This window comes from Lotus japonicus, chromosome 2 (assembly GCF_012489685.1).
Source record: "Lotus japonicus ecotype B-129 chromosome 2, LjGifu_v1.2".
Lineage (NCBI taxonomy): Eukaryota > Viridiplantae > Streptophyta > Magnoliopsida > Fabales > Fabaceae > Lotus > Lotus japonicus.
Genome location: NC_080042.1, coordinates 65,332,602 through 65,352,180, shown reverse-complemented (window position 1 = coordinate 65,352,180; position 19,579 = coordinate 65,332,602). Strand labels below are relative to the sequence as shown.

General features: G+C 36.9%; 1 long non-coding RNA gene and 1 pseudogene across 6 annotated transcripts; both read left to right on the top strand.

Annotated features, from left to right (window-relative positions):
* Positions 1–1,384: 1,384 nt before the first annotated feature.
* Positions 1,385–18,334, top strand: LOC130738892 (probable metal-nicotianamine transporter YSL8; annotated as a pseudogene).
* Positions 6,344–10,899, top strand: LOC130738893 (uncharacterized). 6 transcript variants are annotated; one of them, XR_009019649.1, is made up of 7 exons: positions 6,345–6,874; positions 7,061–7,136; positions 7,235–7,280; positions 7,370–8,424; positions 9,385–9,436; positions 9,576–9,720; positions 10,124–10,899. It is a non-coding gene; the product is annotated as an uncharacterized LOC130738893 (long non-coding RNA). The 6 variants fall into 6 exon arrangements; XR_009019647.1 differs by having other exon boundaries at positions 9,332–9,436; XR_009019646.1 differs by having other exon boundaries at positions 6,344–6,874; positions 7,370–9,436.
* Positions 18,335–19,579: the final 1,245 nt, after the last annotated feature.

The window sequence follows — 19,579 nt, the reverse complement described above, 5'->3', positions numbered from 1 at the left end:
AAACACAAAAGTACCAATATAATCCGTAAAGTTACAATTTTTCTTCTCTCTTTGTTCTGCCAATAACCGTAATAGGGGAAAAGCAAATAGGTAAAAAAGTTGAAATTTTTCCAATAGATGAATAGTTCTTCTCTATTACACAAGGCCAAAAAAACGGAGATGAAGTAAAGGAAGGAAAGAGGAAAACAAAAACAGGGCACACGCAGAGGAGAGAGAGAGAGAGAGATCTGGGCGGCCCGGCCACGCCGTTCGCGGCAGCGAAGAGAGTGCTCCGTGAAGAATCCCGCAGCCTTTGGTGGTGGTAGCCCTGAGCACGGTGTGCGGCGTGGTGACGTCGAAACAGAGGGAGAGAAGCGAAGGAGAAGAGGGCAAAGAGGAGATCAGTGATGAGGGAGAATGGCGGCGCCGGTTCCGGGGAGAAGTAACTCGCAGTGGCTAGGAGTTGATCTGAAGGATAAGAGAAGGAGATTGTGAGGGAGAAAGAGAAGAACAGAGCAGAGAGGACGCACAGGGCGTTCCTGGTCGCGGTGGCAGCCTGGCATCTCCGGCGGCGTGGTGGCTTCACGGTGGAAGGCAGACTGGCATCTTTGGGCCTAATTTGTAAGGATTACAATTACTGGGTTTGAAGAACATCAAACAATTTTCCTATTTTTATGTGCAGCGATGGAAGCAAATAATGGAACCCTTAAAACTGTGGTTAAAAACTAAATTTACAGACGTAATTATAAAAAACATTGGACATATTTAGTATATTAAAATTCAACTGGGGTGATAATGTAAATAGGGTAAAAAAGAATCCAGTCAGCTCTTACTTATTCACGTCAAATTAAGTGGACAAAGATTATTGGTACACTACACTCCAGTAGCCTACACTCGTTTGATTTTATGGGTACCCAAGTATGCACCGTTTCCGAGTAGATTGGGGTCATACGTGTCTTAGTAGGCTACGCCTAACAGACAAGGATAAATATATACTTATAGAAAATGGGTGGAACCATGTGGAGGTTAGGACTGACAGTGGCTTAGATTGTGGAATTGGAATCCATGTATGGAAAGAGCAAAACACGAAGGATATCCGATTCACGAATCCTTTAGACTTGAACTTGGCACCACTTGAAGAGGATGATGTTAATACTGAGTTGACTCGTTTATAGTATGTTCACATGAGATCAGATGTTGAAGTAAGTAGATCAATCATTCTACAAAAACTTCACTTCACTTCATGGCAAAATCTAATTCTTTCTTTTTCGTTCCTAAGAGCACCAAAGAGGAAGGTTGACAGCTGAAAAATTCTTACCGGGCATCTTGAATTATGCAGCAGCACGTTATTTAGAATCCAAATTGCAGGAAGTTCTTAAAATACTCCACATATACTGGAACATTGGTTCGTTGGATTCCTTAATTAATTGCAAAAAAATAATTAAGTTTGCCTTTTGATCTTAGCAATTTGCTTGAACCTTCAACCGTGCTTGATCCAGTATGGTATCCCAATTCTGGCGCAACAAACCACATGACTTCTGATCTTAGCAATTTGCATCACAAGGTTCCTTACACTGGTCATGAAATGGTTCAATTTGGTAATGGTGCAGGTAAACCTATTAAGCATGTTGGCAATACTTCTTTTCGATCCTCTTCTACTTCTTTTCCTCTTGTTTTGAATAATTTGCTTCATGTTCCTGGTGTGTGCAAAAACCTGTTGAGTGTTTCACAATTCTGTAAGCAGAATAATGTTTTCTTTGAATTTCACTCTGACTCTTGTCTTGTGAAATCTCAGGAAACCGAGGAGACTCTTCTCCAAGGAACACTTAGGAATGGTCTATATGCTTTTGACAACCTTCTTCACAAAGTGAACTTGCATTCTGCTTCAACACTTTCAAATTCTGCATTGTTTTCTTCTTCCAGTCCTGCATCTGCTTTGTCTGTTTCTGTTTTTTCTTCAAATAAATGTACTCAGGCTGACATAGATTTTAGACTCTGGCATTCTCGGTTAGGACGTGCTTCACAGAAGATTGTAAGCCATGTACTCAAGCAATGTAATCCTTCTTTGTCATTGAATAAAATCAGTGTTGTTTGTGAATCATGTTGCTTGGCAAAGTCTCATCAACTACCTTTTTTATCTTCTCTTTCTGTTTACCGTAAGCCTCTTGAATTGGTTTATTCTGATATTTGGGGGCCTTCCCCAATGCCTTCAAGGACTGGTGAGAGATATTATATAGTCTTTGTGGATGCATTCTCTAGGTATAGCTGGCTGTTTTTACTGCATCATAAGTCACAGGCTCTTGCAGCTTTTCAAAGTTTTAAAACCCTTTCTGAAAATCAGTTTGATGTCAAGATTAAAGCCTTCCAAACCGATAATGCGAAAGAGTATCTCGCCTTTAAGCCCTTTCTCACTCAGTGTGGTACTCAACAAACTTAACTGCCTAAGTTCTCCTTACATACAGGAGGTTAAGAAAGCTCATAAGTGATAAAACTGAAGATAAAGAGAGGGGGGTGGAATTTATACCCACAAACATGTGTGAACTTTCTTCGTGGACCCCAGCCCATTCAAACGCTGTTGCTTTGGGATGAAAAACTATGATTGACCGTGTCCAAACTAAAGAAAATTTGATATGGAGAAATGTTGCAATAGATGGTATATGTGAACTTTGTTCTTCTTCTACTGAATCTACATCTCATTTGTTTTTCTCTTGCCCCCAATCATGGAAGGTGTGGTAAAAAATAAATACTTGGTTGGGGTTGTTAGATAATATTACATTATTTTAATTTTAGGATTTATGGGTAGTATAGTCTTTTACTCTTGACCTATTTATACTCTGCTTTGTCTCTTATTGTAATACTCTTAGATTATTGTTTGTCTCCAATGAAACCCTAGCACATCTTTCTCTTATGCTCTCTCTTCATCTTTTCTATTTCTCCTAACATGGTATCTAGAGCTAGTTTGATTCTTGGAGATCTGGTGGTGTTTCTGAGCAAAGCTGGTCCATAATATTAGTTATTTGAAGATTCAATTGTCTTGCCACTGCACCACGTGATTTGAAGCTTTAATTTGTTGCACCTCTGATATATGCTCCACCACGTGATTTTAATTTGCCTTGAAATTGATATTGGAACCTTGTGATTTTCTTTTGGTTGGTTACGCAAGTTGTTACATGCTGGAGTATTGGGCATATTGGAATTACCGTGCTGTAGGAACCTTGTGATCCACTTGTTGCTGTGTTGCTTCTTTGTTGGTCACTCTCTTGCATTAAATTTTGCCTTTAAATCGGGTAACACTTACTCTTCTCTTTTATTTGTACTTGTTCATCTCTATTTGCAATGGCTGGTGAAAAGGATGATTCCCTTCAAGCTATTAGTGTGCAATTGAATGGTAAAAACTATCCGTATTGGAGCTATGTACTAAAGAATTTTTTGAAAGGCAAAAGAATGTGGGCTTATGTTTCTAGAACTTCTCAAACACCAAAAGACAAGAAAGATGGAAAATATGAAACGGAGCTCGAATCTTGGGAAGCAAATAATTCAAAGATTATTACTTGGATTAATAATTCTGTTATGCAGTCTATTGGCTTCCAGTTAGCAAAATTTGAAACAGCGAAGGAGGTTTGGGATCATTTGAAAAAGTTGTATGCGCAGTCTAATTTTGCCAAACAATATCAGCTGGAAATTGACATTCGGGCTCTTCAACAAGATAACATGAGCATTCAAGAGTTCTATTCTGCTATGTCTGACCTCTGGGACCAGTTGGCTCTCACTGAATCTGCAGAACTGAGTGCTTTTGCATCGTACACTAAACGTAGAGAGGAACAACGTCTAGTTCAATTTTTAATGGCTCTTCGGAATGATTTTGAGGGGATACGTGGGTCAATTCTGCATCGTAATCCTCTTCCATCTGTTGATTCAGTGGTTAGTGAATTGATAGCTGAAGAAGTTCGCTTTAGGTCTCAATCTGATAAAGGAAAAGTTGACAGAGGAATTCTCCAAAGTCCAAATTTCATCAATTTGTGTCTTTCTTGGGTATGGTGATGGTCAAAAGGGTTATCGTTGTTATGACCCTACAAGTAAAAAATTGTATGTCTCTCGCCATGTCGTGTTTCTTGAACATATTCCTTTTTACACTGTTCCTTCTAGTACCCATGATCTTACCAAATCTGATCTCATTCGCATTGATCCTTTTTCTACAGATTCGGTCATCACAGATGCTCCCCTTGTTCCCAGTAGTCAAACTAATTCTCATGTTGAGCTTTGCAGAGTCGACACTAGTAGTTATGCTACTTCTGAAGCTTCATCTGCACCCATGCCTCCCCAAGAAGCTTCTGAGATTGTAGATCCTCAACCTCATCGTCCTCAACGTGATCGTAAGTCCACTCAAAAGCCTGATTTTGTTTATTCTCTCTATTCCACTTCATTTGCTTCATTTTTAACCTCCGTTCATAGCTTGTCTGAGCCCTCCTCCTATAAAGAGGCAATTCTTGATCCTTGTTGGCAGCAGGCTATGGAAGAAGAACTCTTTGCTCTACATAAGACAAATACTTGGGAACTTGTCTCTCTTCCACCAGGAAAAACTGCAATTGGTTCTCGTTGGGTTTATAAGATCAAAACCAAGTCTGATGGGTCAATTGAGAGATACAAAGCTCGTTTAGTTGCTAAGGGGTTTTCTCAGCAGTATGGTATGGATTATGAAGAAACCTTTGCTCCTGTTGCTAAAATGACCACTATTCGGACCCTTATTGCAGTTGCGTCTGTTCGTCAGTGGCATATTTCCCAACTAGATGTTAAAAATGCATTCTTGAATGGTGATCTACAGGAAGAGGTTTATATGGTACCACCACCAGGTGTTTCTCATAATCCAGGTGAAGTTTGCAAATTGAAGAAGGCTCTCTACGGGCTTAAACAAGCCCCTCGTGCTTGGTTTGAGAAGTTTTCCATTGTGATTGAATCACTTGGTTTCACCTCCAGCCCACATGACTCTGCATTGTTTGTCAAATGCTCTCCTCATAGTCGTATTTTGCTATCTCTTTATGTTGATGATATGATTATTACTGGGGATGATGTTGTTGGGATTACGAATTTGAAACTTCAATTGGCTAAACAATTTGAGATGAAAGATTTGGGGACTCTTCGTTACTTTCTGGGAATTGAGGTTGACTATTCCCCTCGAGGCTATCTCCTCTCTCAATCTAAGTATATTGCCACCATTCTTGCACAAGCTCGTCTCTCTGATACTCGAACAGTTGACACTCCTCTTGAAATGAATACTCGATACAACTCATCTGATGGTGTCCCTTTGGAAGATCATACTTTGTATCGCACTCTTGTTGGCAGCTTGGTGTATCTTACCATTACTAGACCCGACATTGCCTATGCAGTGCATGTTGTTAGTCAGTTTGTTTCCTCCCCTACTACAGTTCATTGGGCAGCTATTCTTCGCATTCTTCGTTATCTTCGGGGCACTCAGTTTCAAAGCCTCTTATTCCCCTCTTCTTCCTCATTGGAGCTGCATGCTTACTCTGATGCTGATTGGGCTGGTTCTCCCTCTGATCGAAAATCTACAACTGGTTTTTGCATTTTCCTTGGAGATTCTCTTATTTCTTGGAAAAGTAAGAAGCAAGTTGTTGTCTCTCGATCTTCTACTGAAGCTGAATATCGTGCCATGGCATCCACTACTGCAGAAATTGTTTGGTTGCGTTGGCTCCTTGCATCCATGGGTGTCTCCCTCTCTGCACCTACTCCTATGTATCTCAATCTCAATATAAATAAAAAGAGAACCCATTAGAAGGAAAGTTTGCCACGTCATACTATTGGAACCACCCCCAATCTTGCGCCATGTATGCAGAAACATTAAAAAAAATTCTAAAAGAAATTATGATTACTATTTTTAGCAAAGATTGGAGCTGGACACGTGGTAGCTTCAGCATGTGTTGCAATATTTCCAGGCTGTGTTTGAAAATAAAATAAAATAACAAACAGCTTTTTAAATCTAGGTTTAGGTTATCATTCCCTACTTTATCTCTAACCGTCCATGAGAGCCAATCAACGTGTGTTGTTTAAAAAAAAAATCTGTCATCATCCAGGCTATATTTGAAAAAGAAATCAGCATGTGTTGCAATATAAGGTCATTTATTTATATTTAATAAAAACAAAGAAATTGAAAGGTTATCACTTCTAACGTTCTTTTTCTTAATTAAGTTGAATACTCATTTATGAGTGAATTCAAAAAGTATGTTTTAGTGTGGAATTTTTTTTGAAAGATTAGTGTAAATTGATTTAAAAAAAAAAATCTGTCATTTATCTGTTCCAGACTGTATTTAAAAAATAAACCTAGGCTAGATATAGGTTATCATGCCCTACTTTCTCTCTAACCGCCCCAAACCGCCTACCAGCATGCTTTGTTTCAAATTGAACTGGTTCACCAGGTGGCAGGTGCAAGTGTTTACCCAAACCGCCCACTTGATCCAATTACCAGAGAGCAAAAATAGAGAATACAACATGTGTTAATTATGAGGGTTGCTTTGCGTGTCTGATACAAACACTAGCCTACTTTTCTTTTCCATCACCAGTCCTACCCTATCTATTGCAGATGCCTCTGAGGCTCTGAACTCTATTTGAAATTTGAAATAGTTGCATTCAGCCTTATTGAACATACTACAAATAGGGATGAATGAAAGCACTGATTGTGAATCACTTCCTCTCCTCTTGGCGGATATTTTGAAGACAGAGTTGGACGTGGCGACGACGGTTGCGGAAGGGGGATGCTCTGGATTTTCGAGGGTAAAGGCTATGGAGATTGGAGATGGAGTCTGAATCGGAGAGATTGAGGTTTTATAACAGTGGAGGCTTCATGATCAGAGGACATCGATTCATGGCAGGGAGGATCTGGGTGGGTTTGATGAAGCTTGCTCTATTTTTCATCTCTTTACTTTCTGTTCGAAGAGTAGCTTCTTCTATATTCTATTTGCATCATATATGAATTTTTTAATCTCTTTATGTGCTTCTGTACTACATAATTGTGAAATCTGAAGGCAGTCTTCACCATTTTATCATGATTCATGAATTTATTTAACAGGGTGAGTCTTAGTGATAAAGATTAAAGAGTAAGACAACGAGGGTTTGTCGGCAAGAGTGAAGGATGTATTCTGAAAGTATGTGTTCCTCCTCCTTATTCTCATATCTGATTCTAGCTTCTTTTGAATTGGAATAGAAGGATACGGCAACTCATTTTAGTTTGAACTTATTTCAGGTGATGTGGAGATTGGCCAAAGAGGAGGATATGATACATGTTTTGGGTAAGTAGGAAGTTTTATCAATTTTTTTTACCATTTCATTTAAGATTATGATATGTGAGTTCTGATGCATGGTTTTTCTGTATTATCAGTGAATTGAAGAATAACATTAGGAAGCACTTAACTGAAGAGACTTTCTTTGAATGATTATGGTTCTTGATTCAGTAAGATAATGGGTATTAGGGTTAGTGCAGGATGGTTGGTCGAAGTTATATAGAGAAGAGGATTGAATTATTATGGTTCTTGATTCAGTAACATTAGTTTGGAACAGAAGCTCTAAGCTGAAAGAAAATTTATTGTGCTATTTGAATTTTGATATAAGAATTTTAGTGCCACGATTTGCTGAAGTTTGGGGGTTTCCTTTACTGATAACTGTTTTTATTCAAATTAAGTTTTAATGCCAAAGCTTTATGGGTTTCCTTCAAGTTTCCATCATAGATTAATTTTGATATAGTTTACTAAGCAGTTCACTTCTGTAGTCTCTTAAGTGGTTATCCAAGACATTGTTGGTACGCAGTATTGCTTTGGAGTTACAATTTTTGCTTGGCTTTTTATATTTTTGGTGTGCTATCATTATGGGGTTTTGCTAAGTTCCAAATATACATATTCTCTATTTGTTCTGCGCTCTTGAGTATTTATTTTGCTCTAGATTTCTTTCAGGAAGCTTGCTTTCAAAGTTGCTATCAGGGACTAACTTCATTTCTTAGCCTTATCATACAATGTTTTCTTTGTTTCTCTTTCTTGGGTGCCCATATACTTCAACACATTAAGGCTTATTATATTTAGCTATTGTGATTTTCAAATGTCAAGAAATACATATTTTAGAAATAAACACATAAACCATGTTTTACTCATTTTCCTATTAGGTAGCAAAATATGAGCATTGCTACCATGTGTATGTGCAACACGTTCTAAACTGAAGGCGTTTGCAACATAAATACCAAGCTGAATTGATTTTTGAAACTTAACTATTTGATTCAGTAAACAAAAACTAAAAGTGCTTTAACACCTATTTGTGGAACAAGTTGTGATAAATGGAGCAGGCAAGGAGATAGGAAGAACAAATGTAGATGCTGTGACTATGGCTAGAGGAATGGAAGTAGCTAGAGCATATGACACTTTATCATGTTAAGAAGTTATTAGAAAGGTTTTTGCTCAATCTTTGTGTCACTTTAGCTCTATCAAAGCTGACTTGCTTCTTCAGATTATTTTCTTTTATGGAAGAGCCACTTGAAATACTTACAAGAGAAGACGTGACAGAAATGTGTATAAGATAGCCTTCTTGAGAATATGGTTGTCATATAAGCATGCCTAAATTGTTAGAACCTATAGAAGGCTAAGATTGTTATGCTTTTTTTTTATCAAGGGAGGAATAATAGTTAAGAAGAGAATGACAATTAGAAGATTGATTTGTCTAATTATTGTATTGTATGGAGATAAGCATCTCTTCTTAAATGCAAGTATTGGGCGTGAACTGATGTGTTCGCCACACACATGGCTTCCCACACATGTTTTCTGGACGCAATGTACACAAGTATGAGCTTACTTCCGACTTCTGAGAAACCTGTATAACTCTCCTCCAGAACATGCCATATGTTCATTTTGTTTTGGCTCTTGATTTTCTCTGAGCATCTTCCTTCTCCAAGAATCCTCCTTGATATGCACTTCTTTTCAAATTTGAAATTCAAATTTCTTGGTAGTAGAGAATAATAGCAAAGGAAGCATGGGATGCTACTGTGTTAGGTTCAAAACAAGCACCTCCTGATTGTATTGGCCCGCAACCTATGTTGCTTTTGGCTACGGGCAAAGCCAAGATAATCTAGATGATATGAGGTCTACCAATGAATTTATAGCTATGGGTATAGATGAAAATATTGATTATTTTGTGGGTGAGTTTGTTATGGAAAGGTTAAGAACTTACAATATAATAGAAAATTATTGTCTTTTGCTTAAATTTGTCTTATGGTCTATTAAGATGCTTATTTTGATATGGTGAATGTAGTTGAAAGTACTGTCTTTGCTACCTTTGCTTAATCTGTTTTCCTTTGATTCAGTGGGCAGTAGCTAAAGAATTAACCTAAAGTGAATATTGCTTCTAATGCTGCAGCCTGCAGGAGAGAAACAATCAACAAAGGAAAATAAAGCATAAGATGAAAAAGGTGAGCATGGGATAAGTAATTTTACTATGGTTGTGATATTTTTACTGAACTAGGCATTCCTATAATAATTTTTATAATTAATAAAATCAATGATTTGATCCTATTGATGAAAACTGTGATTTGATCCTGCTATGTACAGGAATGATTTTATGCCAGTTTGGTGTAGTTGGAAAGCAACAAGCTCACAGGAGAGATGCCTCCGAGACTTGGCAGGAAACTAGGAGCAGAATTATTGTTTGGAAGAAACCATTCTGTTCAATTTAATGAGTTTGAACTTTACATAGGTACTCTACAATTCTTAGGCTAATGCCGAAAATTAATTGTTAATTTACGGTTTTGTGCCATGCATAGCCTTCAAGCTGGAGATATTCTCAAGATTAAGTTTAATGATACTAATTTCAATGTAGTTGATGTTGCTATTGGCCATGTAGCTTAAAAGATTTAGTAGTGGTCCTATTGGGTGTCTTTGTGTTTTGTCATATTTTCGTGTTCTAGACCTTCCATCTGTTGTCTAAGTTTACCGTTATCATGTTTGTTGCACCGTATATGTATCGCTTGGCTATCCATGTAATCACCTGACTATGTTCCCGTTGAAATCTCTAATCAAGTTTATATTATGTATATAAGTATTTTACATGTCTTTACATGTACAACTTTACTTCATTACTAACTACATTTCTCTAACAGAGTGACAAAATACCGGCCTCGGCGATGGAGTCTTTGGTTAAAAAGTTTGAGTTGTACTAAGGGAAGATCTGGTGCACTATTTCACGACTTTCTCAGTAGCTGCTAACACTGAAGGTTATCAAATAATCAGACACGAGTTCATAATCAGTGTCCAATTTGAAAGGAAGATACTGCTGGTTTATGAGCAAGTTAGTTATCACTGCTAATCCTTCTTCATTTGTGTCTTTCCCAGATATTGCTTATAAAATGCTAGACTCATCCTATTGTTTCTGGAATCTAAATATGTTGGATTCTACTTTAAACTTTCTTTGATGTACCTTTTGGTTCATTTTTTATTCCCTTGACTATTATTTTGTGAACTGTGAATGTTCAAAGTTGGGATTTGTCCAATGCTATATTTCCCTGTTGTTATTCATTGTTGTTCAGGTTTTCAGCAATGATGAATGATGTAACATTGGAGGATAACCTTGAAACTTTATTCAATGAGCTACACTGCTACACTTATGTGTCTTGGTGAACTAGGAATGATTTCAATACTTGGGACTTTCTTGGCTTAATTTAGGAAGGCTTGAAGTATTTGTATTAGGGTCTGTTTAAGTGTAGGATTTCAACGATTAGCATATAAATTGTTGTATTTTTGTTTCTTTATTTTACAATGAAAAGCTATTATCATGTAAATTTAGTCCCTTCTCCTAGAACCAAAGTAATCAGTGTGGTTTATTAATGAATCTCTTTCAATGAAATCTGCCCATGCCTTTGCAACATGTTTTCATCTATATTGTTAGTAATTTATCTATGATTATCTATTACAACTCTTATTGATAATAATCTACCATATTATTCTATGCCTAAATGAGTATCATTACCCCTGACCCCATTAACTTGGCTTTGGCATAGCTTAATTCATGCTAAAAACCAAGTAACAACAAGTAAGAACTCATTATGTCAACTACCTTCATAGTGAGTTTGTAGTTAATTTTTCCTGTGCTAGAACTCCCTACTAAGCATACTTATTCAACTGCAAATAATGAGAAAGTTTTATTAAATCAATATACTATATCAGTGTTGTATTCTACCCTTTGTAGCACCTTGAATCTATGCATGTGTTGTTTTATTTCAAGATCCAAACCAAATAACTAATATCACGAGTCCACCTTCCTTGCATGTTATATAATAATCATGATCTACAAATTGTGAACTGGTATTTTCATAGCTTTTCTTTACAATGATGAATTTAATCAAATTTATAAGAAATGCCGCTAGGGGGGTTGATCTTAACCTACTATTACAATTTTTCTAAAATTTATTTAAGATTACAAATGATCACAAAATTCTGCACGAAACTTTAAACCCCCCTCCTCCATTTGAACTAATATATTAGATGATGTATTATAGTTTTTTTATTGGCAAATGTTAGTTGTTAGTAATGTTAGTAAATTAAGCACTCCTTAGGGTTCGAACCTTAGACTTTTCACCCTTCATCTCATCCAACCCTTATGTCCTCTAACTCTTACTACTTGAGCTAGCCTTTGGAGACTGATGACATATTATAGTTCTAAAGATTGTTTTTGCCATGAACATAGAGTCCTTCACCCTAAGGTAATCAATTAGTTGTCATTTCCTTATCTAGCTTAGAGACCTCCACCATTTCATACCTACCTCAGCCCTCATAAATTCACATGTCTATGGAAGACTTTTAAATCAGAATTAATACCTATATTGTTTTTCGTTGTCTTCGGACATTTCATAAGTTTGCTTATTCATGCATCATCCATCACAAAGGATCAACTTAAGTGGTAAGAGCTAAGAGACATAAGGGTTGAGTGAGATGAAGGGTGAGATAGTACTTGAATCAGAGGACACAATAATTAGATATATTAAAAGTTCCCACGAGATGAACAATTTTAATGAAAACAAAATTATGTTAAAACTAATATAATTTTTTTATATTTTAAGAATTTTTTTCATAATTATTAAAATAATCTTAAGAGTAAATATATAAAAAGGAATAAAAACATGACAGTGAAAATATGTTGTACGGGAAAATGCCACCACACTAAGTAATATTTTAAATGAAAATATTTTAACATTTAAGCTAAGAATAGAGAATATAATATGAGTACTTTTTATAAATTTTTATGAATGAATATTAATAAAAGTATAATAATCTAATATATTGTATGAGAATTTGAAAGTTCACAAGGGGGTATTTTACATTTATTTTGTGTTTAAATTATAAGATATAAAGTTCACATGGGAATATTTTACATGAAGTTATTTTCATATTAAAAATAAGAATATAAAGAATTTATGATATAATTTCAACAATTTTTCATTTTTTTATATAATTTGTGGAGAAAAAAAATATATAAAATTATAATAATCTAATAAATCACACGAGAATTATATATATACTTATATATAGAGAGAGAGAGAAAGTTACATACACCGGTGGTGTAAAGTTGTTTTACACCGTCAATCAATCAGATCTCTTGAATGAGAAAGATGAAATTTTTATTTAATTAAATTGACTGACATGACAAATCTTTGAAATTGGATTGCTGGTTGACGGTGTAAAACAAATTGACACAGTTAGTGCATCAAAATTAAACTTTATACATTACATTTAATTATGTTTAAATTACACCGTAGAAAGCCCCAACAGGGCCTCAGTTAAGGTAAAATTTCATATTTTCATTAAATATTTTTTTTGAAAACATATTTTTATTAAATATATTTCCAAACAAATTATATAAATTTAATATATTTTGGTATGTATATTATAAAAAAATAAAAAAAATAAGAAATGATTAAAATTAAAATTTATTTTAAGAAAAACACTCCCCGTGCATGGCACGGGCCACTACACTAGTTGTGATAATATGAGTGCCATCCAGATTACTCGCAACTCAGTCTTTCATGAACGCACCAAACACATTGAGATTGATTGTCATTTCACTAGACATCATTTTCAGCAGGGGACTATCACCTTGCCCTTTGTGTCCTCCTCCATGCAGCTTGCTGACCTATTTACTAAGTCTCATTCTGCTAGGCGTTTTCGTTTCTTGATTGGCAAACTCTCGATGCTTCCTGTTCCTGTTGATGCATCGTGAGTTTGAGGGGGGATGTTAGATAATATTACATTATTTTAATATTTAGGATTTATGGGTAGTATAGTCTTTTACTCTTGACCTATTTATACTCTGCTTTGTCTCTTATTGTAATACTCTTAGATTATTGTTTGCCTCCAATGAAACCCTAGCACATCTTTCTCTTATGCTCTCTCTTCATCTTTTCTATTTCTCCTAACAGGGGTATGAAATTGTGCTCCATGATGATGCTAATTAAGGACAACTTTTTGCAACTTCCCCCTATGTGGCGTCCACGAAGGAGAGGATGCTGGGTAATTTGGGTTGCAGTTATATGGCAGATATGGATGGGGAGGAACTCCAGTGTTTAGGGGAGAGGACTTTGATTCCAATGAAGTCTTTGAGAAGGCACAATTTAAGGCTTGGCTGTGGCTAAGGGCTAAGGCTGGAAATTTCTCATTTTCCATCTATGATCCATGCTCTTGTCTTGATGCACTGTGACTTATTTTGATATGGCTGATCCAGATTCTGAGAATTCTAAATTCTCTAGGTGTCTGGTGCTGTAAGGATTGGCTATTTTTTAGTCTTTGGAAAATGTTTTGATTGCAAAGGAGGGGAGCTGGCATCTCACTTACTAGTTGGACTGTTTCAAGGTCTTGGAAACTATTTATATATGATGTTTTGTAAGGGAGATAGCTGGACTATAGGAGAAGGGTCCCTAAGGAGAGTACCTCTGAACCTCACATTCCATGGTAACTGCCAATACTTTTAAAGTCACTCAGTTGGAATTTTCTACATGCCAAATATTAAAAATAAAACCTACTCACTTGGATCAAGTTCTCTAATTAGTATATGATGCGTCAAACTGAAATAATATTATAAAAGATTTTCAAATAAGGTTAGCAGTAAGACCATCTTACTTAGATTCCTAGGTCTTGGAAGTAGTTCATCAATTGATAAACCATGAATCCAATGGATGATATCTCTCCCTTTTAATAATACAATTATTATGGAAAGAAAAAATAAAAGAATTAGTAAATTGTAATATTGTATGGTGCCAATAGAAGATAAATACTATTGCATGGAAAAAATCCATGCAACTCACGTGTCGCTCAGACCTTTCTAAGCCACCAATTGTTAGATGCCAAAGAATAGTCAAATAGAGCTTCATGTGGAAAAAACACAAAATGATAGAACTAAGCCATATACAAACATAGAGTACTTCACCTAAGGTCTTTTCAAGTGCCAATTTAGACCACCTATAGTGGTAACCTTATCTTACCTTCTCTGTTTCATCACTCTTTATCTTTCTCAATCTGTTCTTATTGCTATGTTTTTTTCAGTGATTACTGTGACCCCTTTTTTTGGTTCGTGGGTTTAAATATGATCTGGGATTGATTATAGCATGTTTCTATCAACTTATTTTTCGTCAGAATCAATTCTGGCACCTAGAAGCTACTCAAGGAAGCTTCTCCGCATAATTAATTTTGGGTTTAGACTCGATTGTAGAAGGATTTCTAAACATGTTAATCTAGCTAGCATGCTTCTCGAATTGAAATTGACAAGAAGTTTTGAATAATTGGATTTTCGACCCTGTTTTAGATTCTACAGGATGCTAATTTGAGCTAAGCATGTTTTCTAGTGTTAAATTGACTATTAATTTGATTTCTCCTGAAGAAAATCAAATCATTTGCTCCCTGTTCAATCATTTTGAAAAAAAAAAATAATCAACAGATAAAATCTAAGTGGAAATACCAGCACAAAGATGTTTAACCATTGGTATGGTGAGTGTGTCATAGTAATTTAAGAAAATTGGAATTTTAGAAGGGAAACTCTAGAATGAGTTTTTGAGGTTATAAATGTGAAAGGAAACCTAAGCTGGTTATGATCAAGAAACAGTTTTTTATTGATGTTATGATGATTGATTAAATGAAAATTTTCTTGTCATGACAGGAGGATTTGGGAGTTACCTCTTTGCAATGAGTGAGCATGTAGCCAAGCAATCCTCAGACACCAGTGATTTTAAGGACCCAAAATTAGGGTGGATCATTGCTTTTCTCTTTGTTGTTAGCTTTCTTGGCCTCTTCTCAGTTGTACCTCTAAGAAAGGTAATGACACATTCTTGAAATATTGAGACTTCAGTATCCATAAATGAATATATTAATAATTTAGAAAACTTGATGAGGCTTGGATCAACTTTTCTTTTTACAGACTCAGTTTTGGCACCTAGAAGCTACTCACAAAAGCTTCTCTCCATGATTGATTTTGGCTTCAGAATCAATCGAATCATAGAATCATTTTTTTACCTTTGCATTTTTCAGTCTTTGAAAATCATTGCTGAAACTTATTTTTAAGTAATAAAATGATTTATGGCTTAATTGCAACTTTGGTCCCTGACGTTTACCAATTCCACAATTTTAGTCCCCTACCTAATTTAATTACACGTATGGTCCCTAACTTTGCTGCCCGTCTGCAATGTTGGTCCTGCCGTTTATTTGTTAACAGAGGAGGCTTACATGAATGTCCAATTGGAGAGTGAGAAAGAAGGACTGAAGAGAGAGGGAAGCACGTGAGTTGCACGTGAGACCTGCAACGGTCATCTTCTACCCTCTTCCTCCTTGAAAAACAGAGTACCATGAGGAAGATGTTTCGAAGCTTGAGATTTAGCGAAGAGGGAAGAGATAAAGAACGAACGAGTCCCTAGAGGCGAGCAAGAAGGTTGAATCAGTTGTTGGTCGCTTTCACTCTCCAATTCAACTTCCACATCAGCTAAGTGACCATCCACGTAAACCTCCTCCATTAACAAACAAACGGTAGGATCAACGTTGTAGACTGCCAGCAAAGTCAGGGACCATTTGTGTAATTAAATTAGGTGGGGGACTAAAATTGTGGAATTGGTAAACGTCAGGGACCAAAGTTGCAATTAAGCCATGATTTATTCTTACTGCTTTACCTCTAGCAATTATTTATCAGTATCCCTTGCCATGCCACAGTCTTGATTAATTTGTTGCCTCTACTATTGGATGTAGATTATGGTCATAAACTTCAAATTGGCATATCCAAGTGGTACAGCAACTGCCCATCTCATCAACAGCTTCCACACTCCTCAAGGAGCCAAACTAGCAAAGTAAGCACTGTAGCAGACGCCATGTTACTAGAAGTGAGTGCATGAGGAGTTAGACATCCATCGTACTAATTTACTGCTTCTTTTCCACTCTTCCAAGAAGCAGGTGAAAGTGTTGGGAAAATTCTTTGGATTGAGCTTCTTCTGGGGTTTCTTTCAATGGTTCTACACTGCTTCTGATGGATGTGGATTCCAAGCCTTCCCCTCACTGGGGCTCAAAGCATTTGAAAACAAGTACGTTTTCATATCACATCACATCCCTTCATTTTAAATCAAATTTATGTTTCCTGAGTTAAAACATAATTAAACATAAACAAGAAATTTATCCCACTTAGTGAAGTCGGTTATATGAATCAGATGATCCATTTTGAAGATACAACCAGTTTAACATTGTCTGCCACAAGCCAAACATAGCATTCCACCTTTATCCTGGCTTAGACCGACTATGACACAGCATAGGTGGATTTTATTCTAAGATAAAAACGTGCATTAATATGAACTTCAGATTAGTCCAACTAATTTGCAAGTGTCAATCTAATCTTTACTTATTTGCAGGTTTTATTTTGATTTTGCTGCAATCTATGTTGGAGTGGGAATGATTTGCCCATATATCATAAATATCTCAGCGCTCCTTGGAGGAATTCTTTCTTGGGGAGTAATGTGGCCTCTCATAGAAAATCAAGAGGGTCACTGGTACGATAAGGGCCTCGGTGACAGTAGCCTTCAAGGAATCCAAGGATATATATAGGGTAAGTTTCCTGATGCAAAGCACCTATAGAGTCACATTATTTTGCATAGTTTCTAAGGTATATCAATTAATAGGATTCTCCTTACATCTTGAGTTCAGGTATTTATAGCCATAGCCATGATCCTGGGAGATGGTTTATACAACTTCCTAAAGGTGCTATCTCATACCTTATTGGGTTTGTATTATCAAATCAAGGAGAAACAAAGGGAGAATGTTCTTCCTGTCGCTGATCAGGACTCTCCCTCGAGTCAGCTAACTTACGATGACCAGCGCCGCCAGCAATTCTTTCTTAAAGATCAGATTCCACCATGGTTTGCAGTTGGAGGCTATGTTGCTATTGCTGCCATCTCAACCGCCACTCTTCCACACTTCTTTCCCCAGCTAAAATGGTATTACATTCTTGTTATCTACCTAGTTGCTCCCACCTTAGCATTCTGCAATGCTTATGGTTGCGGGCTAACAGACTGGTCCCTAGTATCCACCTACGGGAAGCTCGCCATCTTCACAATCGGAGCGTGGGCCGGTGCATCACACGGTGGAGTTCTTGCTAGCCTAGCAGCCTGTGGAGTGATGATGAACATCGTTTCCACCGCCTCTGACCTGATGCAGGACTTCAAGACCGGCTACCTTACCCTTTCTTCACCGCGCTCCATGTTTGTGAGCCAAATACTTGGAACAGCTATGGGATGTGTGATTTCTCCTTGTGTCTTTTGGATTTTCTACAAGGCCTTTCCTGACCTTGGGACACATAAAAGTGAGTACCCTGCCCCAAATGCAATTGTGTTCCGCAACATGGCCATACTTGGGGTACAAGGCTTTGGTTCGCTACCCAAAAATTGCCTGATGCTATGTTATAACTTCCTTGGTGCTGCCGTTGTGATAAACTTGATTAAAGATTTAATGGGCAAGAGAGGGAGGTTCATACCACTTCCAATGGCTATGACAATTCCTTTTTACATAGGGCCTTACTTTGCCATTGACATGTGTGTTGGAAGTTTTATATTATATGTCTGGGAAAAGGTTGACAAGGCTAAGGCAGATGCATTTGGACCAGCTGTAGCTTCTGGTTTGATATGTGGGGATGGAATATGGACACTTCCTGCTTCAGTACTTGCTCTTGTTGGAGTTAAGCCACCAATTTGCATGAGGTTCTTCTCAAGGGCCACAAATCAAAGGGTTGATACTTTCTTAGGGAATTAAGGTCATGTTTGAATTAAGTTTGTATATTTTTAGAAATATGCTAGCAACACACTCTTTTAGACACACTCTTCTGTATATTCTATCTGATTTGTTTACTTTTCAACAAATGTCGAGGAGGGATATACTCACTCCAGGAGTAAGTCACCTAAGTCACTCCAAATCTTTAACCGTTAATTATATTACAATCTAAAGGCTCATATTCATCACTAATTCCCTCACGTGATTTAAAAAAAACTGACAAAGGGAGAAACGATAAAATTTTCTCATCGTTGCAGCGGTGCTCTCCTTCGCCGGCATGAGAGACTGACAGAGGAAGGGGTGAAAGGGTTCCCCACTGACACCGACACCAACGGTTGCAGCTACTCCCTTCCCCCACATAAGGGCTTCCCTGTCTCTCGTTGCTTCTGTGTCTTCAACGATTCCGATTATCCCTTTGAGGACAATTTCTCTCATGGGTGTCATGAGAGCCAGATCTAATTGCTTATGTTTGGTGAATTGGAAATAGAAAGGACTATGCAGGCTTTCTCGCTGCCGGATCCATTTTAAGGGTTTCAATTCTTCACCCACTCAAGGCAATATGCTGAATTGTGTGTCTGGCTTTTTCCCTCACGGTTTTATCAAGTGCTGGTACAGATTCTGCAACATTGAATTGGGTGGGACACATTCCTTAAGGGTACCATTAAGAACTTATATATTGGAATCAAATTGGGAGAGTGGCTGTCATTTGGGCATCTGTTGGGAGGGTATCTTTCTTTCTATGTTTATTTCTCTGGTTGAGACCATTATCTTACTTGCAGGATAACATGTATCAAAACACTTCATTAGAGTTTAATACAACATTTTTCTTATCAAGTACTTGAATGCATTACTCTAGATTAACTGTGCAGCACTTTTTGGACTTGATTCCTCTAGGATGAGGAGTTCACTTTAAAGGGGAATAATGAGAAATTGTAGTTATTGGTACCAAAAAAATCATTGCAGGGCTGCTGTTTCAAAACTAATTAACCCTCTATATTATGTGCTTATCATTGCATATTAGAAGTGCTTTGTTTCAGAACTGATTAACCCCTACATAATTCACGTTTATCATTTCAAATGAGAGCTTTGTAGTGTTTAAAACTGATTAGTCCGGAAGCAGCTCTAATTCCATCATGCATTTCAAAATTGGACGGTTTGTACTTTGTATCTCCACATATTAGTTACTTTTGAAGCTGAAATTTTACCCAAATTCCAGTCTGCATGATATTGATAAATCAAGTTATACACAAGTTATTCACACTCTCATTCTTGTGTTT